Source organism: Euprymna scolopes, chromosome 36, assembly GCF_053919585.1.
Source record: "Euprymna scolopes isolate OS-2025 chromosome 36, ASM5391958v1, whole genome shotgun sequence".
NCBI lineage: Eukaryota > Metazoa > Mollusca > Cephalopoda > Sepiida > Sepiolidae > Euprymna > Euprymna scolopes.
In genome coordinates this window covers 37,276,450-37,291,128 of record NC_136517.1, presented here as the reverse complement: position 1 = coordinate 37,291,128, position 14,679 = coordinate 37,276,450, and positions in this window count along the sequence as shown.

Genomic DNA, 14,679 nt, shown 5'->3' with positions numbered 1-14,679 from the left:
TGGATAGTCCTTAATCCGCGGGGTTTCGAAGAAATACTATCCTTCTCATCAGAGGGCAGGAATTAGCAAAATGCAGGATCGGATTTTGCATGTAAAAGTATTTAATGAAACCACAAGTAAGTCACAGATCTGACTTGGTTAAAAAAAGGGTGAGGTAAGGGGAATAGGAGGTAAAAGAAAAAATGATAAAAAGAGTTCACATGAATGAATAGTCCGGCGAAGGGTAAAAAAAATCCAAGAATGTTAAAATCCAAACACGGTCGAATTAAAAACTTCCAATCCAACAGGTAAGTTCCAAAGGAATATATATATATATATATATATATATATATATATATATATATATATATATATATATATATATATATATATGTTTACTGTTTTTGTTTTTTGTTTTTTGGGAAAGAATTCCAACAAAGTGCTCGATTACAAAGAAAAAGCTTTTTCGATATAAGCGCTTAATATTTATTTATTTAAATGTACAGAAGTTCAAAAAAACATAGATTAATTGCCTACATTGGACCAACTAAAAACTAACAAATCATACTGGAAACCACGCGGATTATAAACAAATAAGACAACACACATTTACTAAAAAATGCATTAAATAAAAAAAAAAAAATTAGAAAATTGATATTAAAATAAAATAAAATATACCGAGATAGGGATAAGCTATAGTTAAATAAAAATGAACATTATTATAAACAATAAATGCGACCCTGCTTTTTTCTCAGACAGAAACAACATGGCTGACGAGAGCCTAACATCATTTACGATTTACCATTAACTGGTCCCCCTTATGTTGGGCTTGAAACATTGAAACAATGTTTTCTAACCTTCTGTACATTATATATATATATATATATATATATATATATATATATATATATCCACTTGTCACTGTAAAACGGTTCTTCTGTTACCCAAACTAATGAAGTAGATAGGGATGTTGTAATCTTTTCCATCTTTGTGAGCCAAGCATCTCGCGTCGTACAGTTTATTTATTTTCCCCGTGGTTCCTCGTTTTGAGAAGGGCAAATGGAGATCGTCGAAATATATGGTATAAACATTTATTATTCACGGATTAAATCACTCAGCGGAGAGTCTGACAGAAAAAAAACATATCAGAAAGCATATTGCAATGACAAAGATTAAAACGGACAGCGACACACACACACACACACACACATGCATATACATACATATATGTGTATGTGTGTGCGTTTGTAAGTATGTGTGTTCTCGTGTGTCTGTGTGTATTTGTGTGTATCGCCTACAGACAACTATTTCGTTATCTACAATATATATATATATGTGTGTGCGTGTGTCAAACCCCGCAGCTAACATCACGTGGACTTAATTAATTGAACATTTTTCCACTCGGCATCAGAAAAAGAGAAAAAATATATATAGATTGACAAAGGAGTATATCTCCGAAATATATTCTTAAAAATAAACACTCGTTTATTTTATAAAAAATTTCACGTTGCAGTTATTTGGCTTCAAACGTGTTCAATACGTATCTCTAAATATTTATCAATGAAATGGTTATCTTGTCTCGATTGCCGTAAAAACACACGTTAAATGTGCATATATTTTATCAAACAAAAAATACTCTTGTGGGCGCGGTCCTGGATATGACCTTAAACTATATCCAGTGGTGAGGCCCCAGCTTGCGGGCTTTGGGGAGTGTGGAGCAACCCTTTAATTACCATTGTTCCCAGGTCCACTCTGACCCGGAATGGTAGTACCTGTTAGGGTCCCAACTATGGGTTAAATAGAACCCGACTTGAAAACAACAAATATATTCTATTAAAAAAATTTTCTTCAAAATCTTTGGATTCGGCGTTAAATAATTCGAAAAGGGTTGATATGCCGTAAAACAAAAAACAACCAAAAACAAACAACTCTTGTGGGTGTAATCTATAGATGTTAGTTTAAATCGATAAATATTTATTATTTTATTATTACTATCAGCAGTGAATAATTTTGTTTTAAACAAAATCAAATTTTAAAAAAAACATAATTAAAGATTAAAGGAATAGTTTTTGGCATCTGAAAATGGGCACAAATTTTCCCGATTTCGATACCTTCAAAAGTTCCGATATTTTTCCGATTCCCGATTCCGATTTATCGTCCCAATGCTAAGGGGGAAGCGACATTATCTGGAGTTGAACGTTCTTTAATTCTAATACTTTTACTGTCATCGAAATCGGTTGAATAGTCTTTTTTTTTTTCAATCAAATCGATTGATTGTTTGCTTTAGTTGGGGACCCATCGTGCTTCACATGCCTCCCTGCAATGACTTCATCCACACTACATTATAGTCAATAATACTGTTGGTTTTATGAAATTATTATTGTATATAATGGCTTGAATTAAAGTTTAAAATGCAAAAATCAAGTATCAGGATGCACTTGTACTTTAAACATTAACATTCAATAATAGTAAAAGGGCAATTTTAAAAGGACTTTTTCTTTTTTCTTTTTTATTTTATTTCCACAAATTTAAAATCTGATCCAAGTCAAGTTGAAGGGTTCTCAAATGTCAAAAAGAGGAAAGGGTCAAACAATATGACAAGTCGATTTAAAACGACTATGTTATGCGCATGACTGGCAAATAAAAAAAATAGGCGAACTTCCGGTAGATGCATAGACAAAATCGCTACTAGCTTTTCCATGTATACTATTGGATTGATGTGTAGGTATTTATTTTCTTCCAATCGGAAGATATGACGGTTGGGAGGCGGAGAGAGTCAAGCCAGCGCTTCTAAAGAAGGAATACACTGGCCTTTTAAAATTGCCTGAGCAGAACTGTTGTCGTTCTCCGGTAGGGGCGCCTTATGCAATAAGCAATAACACTTGAAAGACGGTAGGCAACGATCTTAGAGGGTTGTGATTCTTGTACTACCCAGAATGATATATCAGCCCGATAGATGCAAAGTCATTCAATACCCAAAAATGAACAAGACTGTGTCGATGACATATCTTCAACCGGTATAAATATAACCTACTCACACTGGATTGACATGTATCACAATGATATATAATATTAATTGAATAAGGACCTGTGTGAAAACACGCAGAGCCACACCCAGTAAAATGTCACGCCCAAAGTAAAAAATCATTCGTTTAAGGATTAGAATGCTAAATATTCAAGCAGATGGAACCAAAACAGAACAGTCTGCTAGTACGATTTGTTTTGCCTTAAGATGTTCGGAAGAGCAAATATCCTCAGCTTACTAACACAGTGCCACACACATACACATACTAACAAAAGCAGCACACACTAAAGTGTCACACACACACACACACACATACTGCCACACGTATATGTTAAAAGGCAAAAGACAACCAATACGTGAGGCGTTCCAAAAGTAATGCCCCTCATTTTTTTATTCCGCCTGGATGGATCAGAGAGAATTGCACATTCATGACATGAAAGTGTTATCTCTCTGTTGCAGATATTAACGGTGCGAGATTCTAATAAAGCAACCCCTTTCATGGATGTGTGCCAGAAGCAGAGACGCGTCGTTGAATTCCTGGCAACAGTGCAGTGAGAATGATGGTGACTATGGAGAAAAAATTAATTATGGAGGACAAAAGGTCGCTCGTTTTAATAGTACCATTCCCAATCTTCGTCGCTATTTATTTTTGTTTAGTTAAAAAATAGGAGGCTTTACCTTTAGAATGTCCCTCGTACACTGCCTAATCATCGCATAGTGTCACATGATATACACCCTGACAGGACAATATAGAAAAGGAAGGCTCTATAAACTATAGACTATGGCTAAAAGAGGGCCGCCCCACTGTGATCAGAAGAGGATCATAATGGGTGCTCAAGATAAAAGCTTGATGACCAATGCTTTTAAGAAAAGCAGTGATCTCAGCTATGAAAACTGCTCATTCTTCCACACAGAAGTAGAGAGTTTAAACCACCTGACATTCAGCTGTAATGTTCTGCTATGGGACGGCTACTATACAATACGACATTATGGAGTGTATAAATATTTTCATGGAAAGTAATGCCTCTTATGTTTTTCATTCCGCTTGAATAGATCAGAGAGGATTGCATATTGCAATATTATGATGACTGAACTTATGCATTCATGTCATGAAAGTGTTATCTCTCTGTTGCAGATATTGACGGTGTGATATTCTAATAAAGCAACCCCTGTCATGAATGTGTGCCAGAAGCAGAGATGTAACATGCTTAATATCGAATGTAGCAGCAAATCCTGGGAACATATACCAGAAAGAACAGTTGGAAATAAGTCATACACCATACCCTAGGACTGGGCAATTCCTAGAGCTACGTACCTAGAAAACAGGTCTATTATATCTGACATAGTAAGGAGAAAGAAGCAACCTTAGTAGAAGTTACTGCCCTCAATGATCCTGCGACGGAAAAGATAACGAACTACTGTCTTACATACAACATGAAAAGGAACTGGAATCTTAACATTTCTATCATTCCAGTAAGTATAGGAGCAGTAGGACTTATAAAAAAGATTTTTTTTTAAATATATACCTAGCAAATATACCTGGTGAACCAAGCGCAAACAGTTTCACTTAAAGGGGAGGTTAGAATCTTAAAAAGATCTCTCGGTCGGAATGTCTAAGCTAGTGGGTGAATGTCTGGAATTCAATTGGATGTTTTGTTCTCTGCTAGAATTAAATGAGAAGAAAACAAGAAACAATCATATGCACATGCATTTATAATTTGCTTTTATTGAACACTTTATGGGAACTTTTCAAACGAACAATTTACCCACGCAAACATAGTAAACGGGGGTTTCCCCGTAGTCACTAAGCCACCAGAGTTTATGCCATTGTTGAGATGGCTTTTTCTCTGTTTACTGAAATGTACAGTTCTAGGAGGTTCACCCTACCGGGCTTTTGTTTCTCAACCTTTGAGAATGGAACTTATTGCTAATCGCCTAGGGCGTCCCTAACGGGTAATACCGATGGGGCTCTGCAAGCATTTTTTTGTGTGTGGGAGGGGGGCAGAATACTGTTTCTCTCGAACGGTCATTTTTCAAATCTCACCTTCCCGACCTTACATCTTACCGTCACATCTTACCGCCGTGGGAAGCAGATAAATAAACTCATACAAAATAGCTTTTAACCAATTGTGTCAACGTGCAGTAAAGGTTTAGTACGTTGTATGTTTGAATGCTATGCAAATAACAGGCTTCCTGCGAGTGAGGGATATTAGACAAAAAGAAGATTTGGTTTGGTTGTTTTTGTTTTACGGCATATCAACCCTTTTCGGGTTATTTAATGCCGAATCCAAAGATTTTAAAGAAAAATCTTTTAATAGAATATATTTGTTGTTTTCAAGTCGGTTTCTATTTAACCCATAGTTGGGACCCTAAGATATACTACAACTCCGGGTCAGAGTGGACCTGGGAGCAATGGTAATTAAAGAGTGGCTCCACACTCCCCAAAGCCCGCAAGCTGGGGCCTCACCACTGGATATAGTTTAACGTCATATCCAGGACCAAACAAAAAGAAGAGAAATCACACAAGAAATCTGAAATATATCTGATCTTGAGTTTCGATCACATAGAATTTGGTTTGCCCACTTGAAAATAATAATGTTTTTACAGATACGATGTTTCCTGCTGTGGTTATGACCTTAATGGCCGTCCAGGTATAGAACCTGTAGTGTTCTCTGTGATATATACAGAATTTCAATAACTATGTTCTATTATTAATTTGAATAACAGTGAGCTGTTTTGATGCTAATGTAGATGTGACACATGAAAAAAAAACGTTCATTAAGATATGAGATGCTTTCAATAAGTTTCCAAACTTTTTTCTAGTCTCCTTCGAAGTAATCCCCTCCGGCTACAATGCACTTGTACTGTTCCAGCAAATACGAGAAGGCCTCATGGAAGTCCACTTGTGTGAGCGTGTCAATAACCTTCGTCACAGCCTCTTCCATCTCCTCAAGTGTCTCATAATGACAGCCTCTAAGGTTTTCCTTGAACTTAGGGAGTAACTAATAGTCACAGGGGGCGAGGTTTGGACTATAAGAAGGGTGAGGAACTGTCTTGGTGCCCATCTTGTGCAAATAATCTGTGACAAGGATGAAGTCTGGACTGGTGTATTCGCGCAAATCTTCCACTTCTTCAATTGCTCGTGAATAATTGTGTGTACAATTCCCACACTGGCATCAAATTGTGCACTTATTGTCTCTATAGACACACGACAGTCCTTATACATAAAATTCTTTATTTGGCCAATCAGCTCCGATGTTCTTCCTTACTCCTTCCACGTCTTTCATCATCCCTCACAGACTCCATGTCTTCCTTGAATCCCTTATGCCAGTAAAAACTGATGCCTGGTGCATGCAAGATGTCTCAAAAGCTGTCAAAAGCATTCCATACATTTCTGTGACATTTTTCCAAGTTTAAAGCAATGTCCTCATGTTCATTTTTTTTAATTCATCAGCTATAACAATCAGGCTTTAGTATGGTGCATTCCAATTCCTGCTGTAACTGTTCATCTGAACCTGAAATCATAAAAATAGGTCAGTCATCTTATATAATGTATAACAATTACATACTGAATTTTCAAGAATCTACGATAATTTTAAATGTCTGTACAAAACAGCACCTCGTACTTGTATGTGTGTATGTTTGTGTGTGTATATTTGTGTGTGTATATTTGTGTGTACGCTAATGTAATTTGTTTTTAGCTTGTTTGTACATAGTATCAATGTTTAGTATCATGTTTACCGCATTTATATTTCTGTTCAAAAACAAGTTATCGGCCCATAACTTTCCATTGCAAATCGGGTAGCATTACCCAGAGGACCACAATAGATTTTTCAGTGAAAGCTAATCCAACGCGCTTGCGCGCTCAACCCGGTGGTAAAGCAAAGCATCACTTCCGGGGGCATTTGGGATCCTTCCTTTATTACTCTGTCCGTTTGTTTGTTTGTTTGTTTGTTTGTTTGTTTGTTTGTTTGTGGAATCCAGTAAATGAGAAAGTGAGGGAGGAGGGGTAGAGTGTGAGTGAGGGTTTGAAAGAGACAGAAAGACAGAGAGAGAGAGAGAGAGAGAGAGAGAAAGAGATGCTTTTGAAAAATAAGGAAAAGATGGCCGCTACAGCAACGAGAGGTGGAAGGTCAATGACGGCGGATGTTTGTTTTGCTGAAAATTAATGAGTTGGCGAGAAACAAACGCTCAAGAAACTGGATATTTGCAGTTTCAGAAACGCATTAAGAAAGTCTCTTGATATTTCAGAATACCAGTTGTTTTCACTGGCTCATTTGTTTATATCAAACACACACACACACACACATACACACACAAATATATATATATATATATATATATATATATATATATATATATATATATATATATATGATTTTCAGAATGTGAGAGATTGTATATAATAAATTCCACAGCCAAACAACGTCGCAGCTCACAAGAGCCATGACAGTCAACGAACCGGAAGTCCAAGACTCGAGTTTCGCCCTCATTTGGGCTCATCAGTTAAACACATTCGAACTCAGGTTTCGAATCCTGAGTTCGGATGTGTCTAACTGATGAGCCCAAATGAGGGCGAAACTCGAGTCTTGGACTTCCGGTTCGTTGACTGTCATGGCTCTTGTGAGGTGCGACGCTGTTTGGCTGTGGAATTTATTATATATATATATATATATATATATATATATATATATATATAAAGAGAGAGAGAGACAGAGAGAGATAAAGATAACCATAGTATTTTTCAAATAAATATTAGCAATCATTTTTATATCTACATACACTAGTGCTTAATGATTATGCAATCATCAGTGTAGAAAGTGATAATTTTTGTTATCGGGAGATTCGAATCAAGTTCAAAAAATCACTCTGGACTCTCTTAGGCTAGTATCTTTCCTCCAACCTACTGGCATTAACACACACACACACACACACACATGTAATGTTAATTAACATACCCATCTTAGTAGCAGGCGGTCGAGTTTCAAACTTGGCTTAAAGTAGTTGCTAGTCTACTCGCACTGATTAGTTGTGATACAGCTAAACACTACTGTATGTGGATTATATATAAACGTAATTATAATGTAAACAACAAAACGTGTATTACTTTACGCCCTCCCCAAATCAGATTTTGGTAATACATGATAGGAAAGTATCATCACTACAGAACAGATATTACATAATCACAACTACCGAAAACGACCATGCCAAGGAGGACATATAGCAACAAAATAGACATTAACTAACCCCTCTCTTCTCCTGTCCCCAGAAAGCATATTTTTTATGAAATTTTAAATAAATATGCTTTATGTATCTGGGAGTGTTCTTAAGATGGTTTTTATATCGAAATGCCTTTGATAAGTACCGATACTCGATAAATTAATCGATAATCGAAAAATACGATAAAGAAGGCACAATTCGGTGTTGAACAAAGTTAACACATTTTAAAACCTAGCATCACACATGCACTTGAGAAGTTTTATCACCGCACAAGCAGAATGGCTCGACGTATAAAATCAACGGTAGATTCTCTAGTATGACAGGGGTGCGTTTGAAATGAATATTTCTGTGGAGAACATAATTGGACCATGATACTTGACTTTTGAATTTTTAATTTGAATTCAACCCATTATAAGAAAATAATTTAATAACATCTCTCGGTAGATGCAAAGTAGGCTACAATGTATTATGGATTAAGTCTTTGCGGAAAGAAAGGCATGTGAAGCTTCCTTCTGGTGCATCGGAGTAGATCCCCAACAGCAGGTAATAAATCGATTTGATTGAAAAATGGTCAATTTCACCGATTTCGATGACAATAAAAAATATTGGAAGTGTTGAACATTTGTTGATCTTCATTCGATCTCTGGCAACGTCGGGTCTCTCTGTTAGTATATATTATATAGTGTAAATTTATATTTATACAAATATTTTCATATATATATATATATATATATATATATATATATATATATATATGAAAATATTTGTATATATATAAATTTACACTATATAATATGAATTTACACTATATATATATATATATATATATATATATATATATATATATATATATATATATATATATATATATATATATATATATATATATATATGTTAATGCTAGTTACCTTTTCTTTCGGGAATTTAAACTGCATTCTTGATTTTTATTTTTACATTTTTTATTCAAAGCTTTTTAGACTATATATATATATATATATATATATATATATATATATATATATATATATATATACACACACACAAAGGAGTCACTTCTTATCAAGGCCTAATGAGTTTACACTAGTCAATGGTACAATATCATAGTAATTGTTAGTAGTGGAAATTTGGTAAATTGGATTACTTGAGGGGACGACTCATCAGAACTTGTTCACATTGGACTTGAAGACGATCACATTGTAGTCAGCTAGAAAGCAGAGAAACGGAAGAGAAATCCACAGGCGTGCAATTCTAAGAAATAAGTTTTGTTCATGGAATCTACGTTTAGGTTAAGACACAGATAAAGAATGGGAGAAACTATTGCTAGTGGTTATAGCTAAAAAGTGTTTTTCGTGAAAGTTTGGCCAGGGGAGACCATAGATTGGAGCTCAGACGAGCACTTACCATGAAAATAACGATAAAATAGAAATAGGCTCGTAACGTCTCTTCTGTGGGAAAGAGGTAGCAGGGAAGAGAAAAGAGCTACGAAGTCTATTTTGAACTCTGTCAAGGCATGATAAGCTGTTTCTAGCAACTCCTGCCCATCCTTGGATGTACTTGGCTCTTATACAAGTAAAGAAGTGCATCGGCAGTGAGATATCAACTGGGGCAATAAAATGATTCCACCATTTTTCCAGCGACCTTGACAACAGATTTGATGTACGTGTTCCATTTCAATTCAGGAGCCCAGAAGCTTGTCAAAACATAGAGCCTCCCCAAAACGAGATCAATTTCAATTGATGCCAGACGGGGATCAGAGCGTTGATGATGAAAAGACAGAAGCTTGGTTTTAGATGCATTAAAATTAACCAGCCACCTCATTCCCATTGCACCACTTGATCAAGATAAGAGGGGAGAGAATCGGAGAGAACTTGGTCATTTACGACCTTTGACGTGTTGCCATGGATGGCAGTGTCGTCTACTAATGATTTTAGGATGTGATTTGGGAGGTCATTGATGTAGCCCAGGATGAAAGTTGGGCCCAGACTGGACCCCTGAGCAACTTTGGCATTAATACTGTTAGCTTCTGATCCTTGCCCATCCACAACTACTCTTATAATCCTATCAGAGAGAAATGATTTAATAATTAAGAAGACATTTCCAGCTATACCGTAGCTGGAGATCTTATGGAGTAGATTTTATGCTACACCCTACTAAAGGTCTTTGATATGTCAATAGTTATTACCCTAAAAGAAGCTTTCGTCGAGAGACTCACGAATCCTATGAAATATAACTGCTAGCACAACTGATGTAGATCTAGCAGAACGGAAACCATATTGCAATTAGTGGGGAGGTTATTTTTACTGCGGTGGTAGACTAGTTTTCTATTTAAAACAGATTCCAGCAACTTACTCATGACGCATAGGAGATTATTGGTCTGTTCTGAGAGGGAGATGACCGAACACCTGAATTTTTAAATACGGGTCATACTGATGAAATTTTCCAGGATGCTGGGAAGTAATTTTCCCTAAGACAACGCTTAAACAGCTTTAATAGTATGGGATTTAATTATGGTTTGAATATATATATATATATATATATATATATATATATATATATATATATATATATATATATATATATATATATAACTTCAAACATTAACGGTTTTAAGACGAAAACAAGTGTAGACATTTTTTAAATAAATATATTTATTTATTAAAACAAATTCAGTATTTCGAATTATAACAAATTCTTCATTAGGAAAATCCAGTTTTCATCTAATTTAATTTTTTTACGTGGCATGGCGGTGGTAATAATCTTTGAGGCATTGTTGTTGAAGTCTTGAATGTTCGTTCCAGTGCGTGCGTCGTTTAACGCGTGGGTAATAATATAGGGATTCAAATGCAGATTTTTTTAAATAAGTAAATATATTTATTTATTAAAACATACATAATTAAATAATAATTATTCTTTTATACTAAGAGACGCTAGTGTGTCGTGTTTACGCAATCATCAGTGTAGAATTACAATACTTACCAGTCAGCCATATTTCTTGTAAATGAATATATTCAATAGTGTTCGCTACATTCGAATTCTGGAATGAAGGTTTATGCTTGAGTAGCCAATGAAATTGTTGTTTTAATCAGCAACTGATTGGGTAGGGGAAAGGTAAAAGCAAGTAATGGCAAAATGAAATAATTACGGTGAATCATGGTAAGCTTAGACTCTGAAATATTTGCTCCGATACCTGCTGGGAGAGTTACAGTAGAAAATATTAAATGGGTGAGTTATACTCCCATCGCTGTTCGCTATGACTTGTTTCGAATAGTTACTCTCTTCGGAAAGAATGTAGCAATTTCTGATAGCCGAAAAGCATGCATCGTGTATTGGCATGTAGTGTTGTTACGTAGTGGTGTTATTATTAGAATGATGAATGTTCTTTTGTTGTTCATGTTATAAGAAGAGTAAGAGTCTTAGTGAGAGATTAGAGTCTTAATCATGTTGTTGGAAGAGATACTAGTTATTATATATATTCATTTGAGTGTTCATATTGTTGAGATGTTCATATTGTAAGAGATGGGGTGGAGACATTAACAAGTATATATAAAGAGTGAGAGTGTACATATGAATACACTTTGAGAGGCGATTCGATATCAAGATAGATAGACCGAGAGATTGCCATTTATGCTTTTGACAGTTCTGTATGAAACGGGAGTGTTTATATAACATAAATAGTTTGACACATATATTTTCTAACACATATTTTTTTAGATGATGATTTTATCAAATGGTTCTTATACATAAATGGACAATACCTTTTCTCGTTGTAATGATGAACACAGAAGACGGCAGTTATGAAAAACATGATCATTTATTTCTTCCATATGACAGGTCCATGGCTTTGCATCCAGGAATTCAAAGTTTCTTCTTTACATCTTCTTCTTCTAAAACCCCTCTCGCTTCCAGACGGTGCCATGGTTCGGTCTGAACCTCTCTGCGTCCCTGGTCGGACTCTCGTCTGACTCTCCAACTCTCTGACTCTCTCTCTCTCTCTCTCTCTCTCTCTCTCTCTCTCTCTCTCTCTCTCTCTCTCTCTCGCTCTCTCGCTCTCTCTCTCTCTCTCTCTCTCTCTCTCTCTCTAACTTCGAACTCTTTCCTATATTGAGAAATAACATGTATGTCTGGCCAACGTGACTATAATTCACGTGTCATCAACATGCGCGATTTTCACGTTTTTGAAACATTCTGATGACCAGGAAATTTCCCATTTCCCTTTGTTGTTTTACAAAGGAATTTAACCTACTTATCTAATTCATATAAACCATATTTTATTATTCATTCTACTTAACAATGTGCATAGTTTCCAGCCAAATTTGTATTTATTAAATATTTTATCCGAATCAACAATTTACTGGACATTCCATTTGAGACCTATTGTTCTTTAAAACTTATCTCCAGGGTTCGATTCCCGTTTTCTCTGATTTTATTTTCATTTACCAATTTTCTTTATTTTTACTTGCATGAAAAAGGGGACAAGTGCCTCTATTTTCTTTTTTGCCGTCTTACGCGCGTTTCGCAGGTCATGATGAAAAACATTGTCTTTAGTCTATCAGTATATATGTGTGTGTGTGTGTGTGTGTGTGTGTGTGTGTGTGTGTGTGTGTGTGTGTGTGTGTGTGTGTGTGTGAGCGTGCGTATTCTAGTATAATATATTGATCCCAACACCGCTACTCTTACAATTCGACGTCAAACTTCTCAGCTTTGATATTACTACTTCATTGGAGTAAACCCTCTTCTTTGAAAACATTTTCAAAAGATCTGTGAACAAACAGTAATCACTGATGTTTAAATCGGGAGGATATGGCGAAGGCTGAAGCAACTTGAAGGGCAATTCCTGTTGTTTTGCCATCGTCGCGACCAACCTGTGACACAGTACGGTGTCCTGATGAAAGTGCATGTTTATTTTTTATCTTCCTCATTTGTGTCTGGCGATTTCTTCCCTCGAACGTCTCACCAATATAATATTCGCTGCCGATGAGTCATCTTGTCTCAAGCTAATCAATGAACAAATATAATATGGCGCTTTAAATGTTATATTTTCGTGTGATTAAAATTCTTACAGCTTTTTCTCCAGAAGGGTTCCAATATATCTCTATAATAAAGCTCAACATCTGTGTGTCTGTCTGTACACAATAGACTCCTATATGATTTACTATTATACTAAACTTACACTATACAATGAGCGAAGAGGTATCAAGGATCTAAAATGGGTATGATAAAGTGGGGTCAAGGATCTCAAATAGGTATGATAAAGTAGGAGGTCACTTATTAGGGGAACTCTTTGCACGTTTACACCGTTTGAAGTAGAGCTACCGAACTTGCCATCAAAACCATCATGGGGAGGGAGTTTTATGGGTTGCATCGCTCACTCCCACCAACGGAGGTGTGTTCATACGTTTGTGTTAATAAAGATTTCCACTACTGCCCCCTCGTGTTCGTTTGACAAAGAAGATCCGAGCAATGTCGGGTCTGTTTGTGTGTCTGTCTGTCTGTCTGTCTGTCTGTCTGTCTGTCCATCTATAGGACGATGTAATAAAGCTCAACGTCTCTGTGTCTATCTACATGAACATCTATAAAACGAAAGGGAATATAAGATATAAACATTTCAGCTGCCTGAGGGTTTTTTTTTTTTTCGATGAACATATAAACTGTCTCTGATGAGATGTTTAGTGTCTTTCCACCATTCAAGGAAACGTGTGTAAGACGCAATAACATATTATGAATGAAAAATAAATATATATCTAGATTTAAAATATTCACTACCGATATATATATATATATATATATATATATATATATATATATATATATATGAACAAATGATTAATAAAACATATTAAAAAACATCTTGAAAAAGAGTTAAAAACATATTTAATTTTAAAAAGGAAGCACAAGATAAGTGGATAGTCCTTAATCCGCGGAGTTTCGAAGAAATACTCTCCTTCTCATCAGAGGGCAGGAATTAGCAAAATGCGGGATCGGATTTTGCATGTAAAAGTATTTAATGAAACCACAAGTAAGTCACAGATCTTACTTGGTTAAAAAAAAAAAGGGTGAGGTAAGGGGAATAGGAGGTAAAAGAAACAATGATAAAAAGATTTCACATGAATGGAGAGTCCGGTGAAGGGTAAAAAATCCAAGAATGGTATAATCCAAACACGGTCGAATTAAAAACTTCCAATCCAACAGGTAAGTTCCAAAGTTTATATATATATATATATATATATATATATATATATATATATATCGACATATATATTTGCGTGTGTGTGTGTGTGTGTGTGTGTGTGTGTGTGTGTGTGTGATTGTTTACTATGTATTCCAGTTGATTTAGCATTAATAGGCACTAAATTTTCCCTTAATTTTTGTGCTAACTGTCGGTGGCCTTAAGGTAAAATTTTACCCTATCAAGTCAAGTGAATTATGTGACTGTCTTCGAATCTCCCGAACGCAGT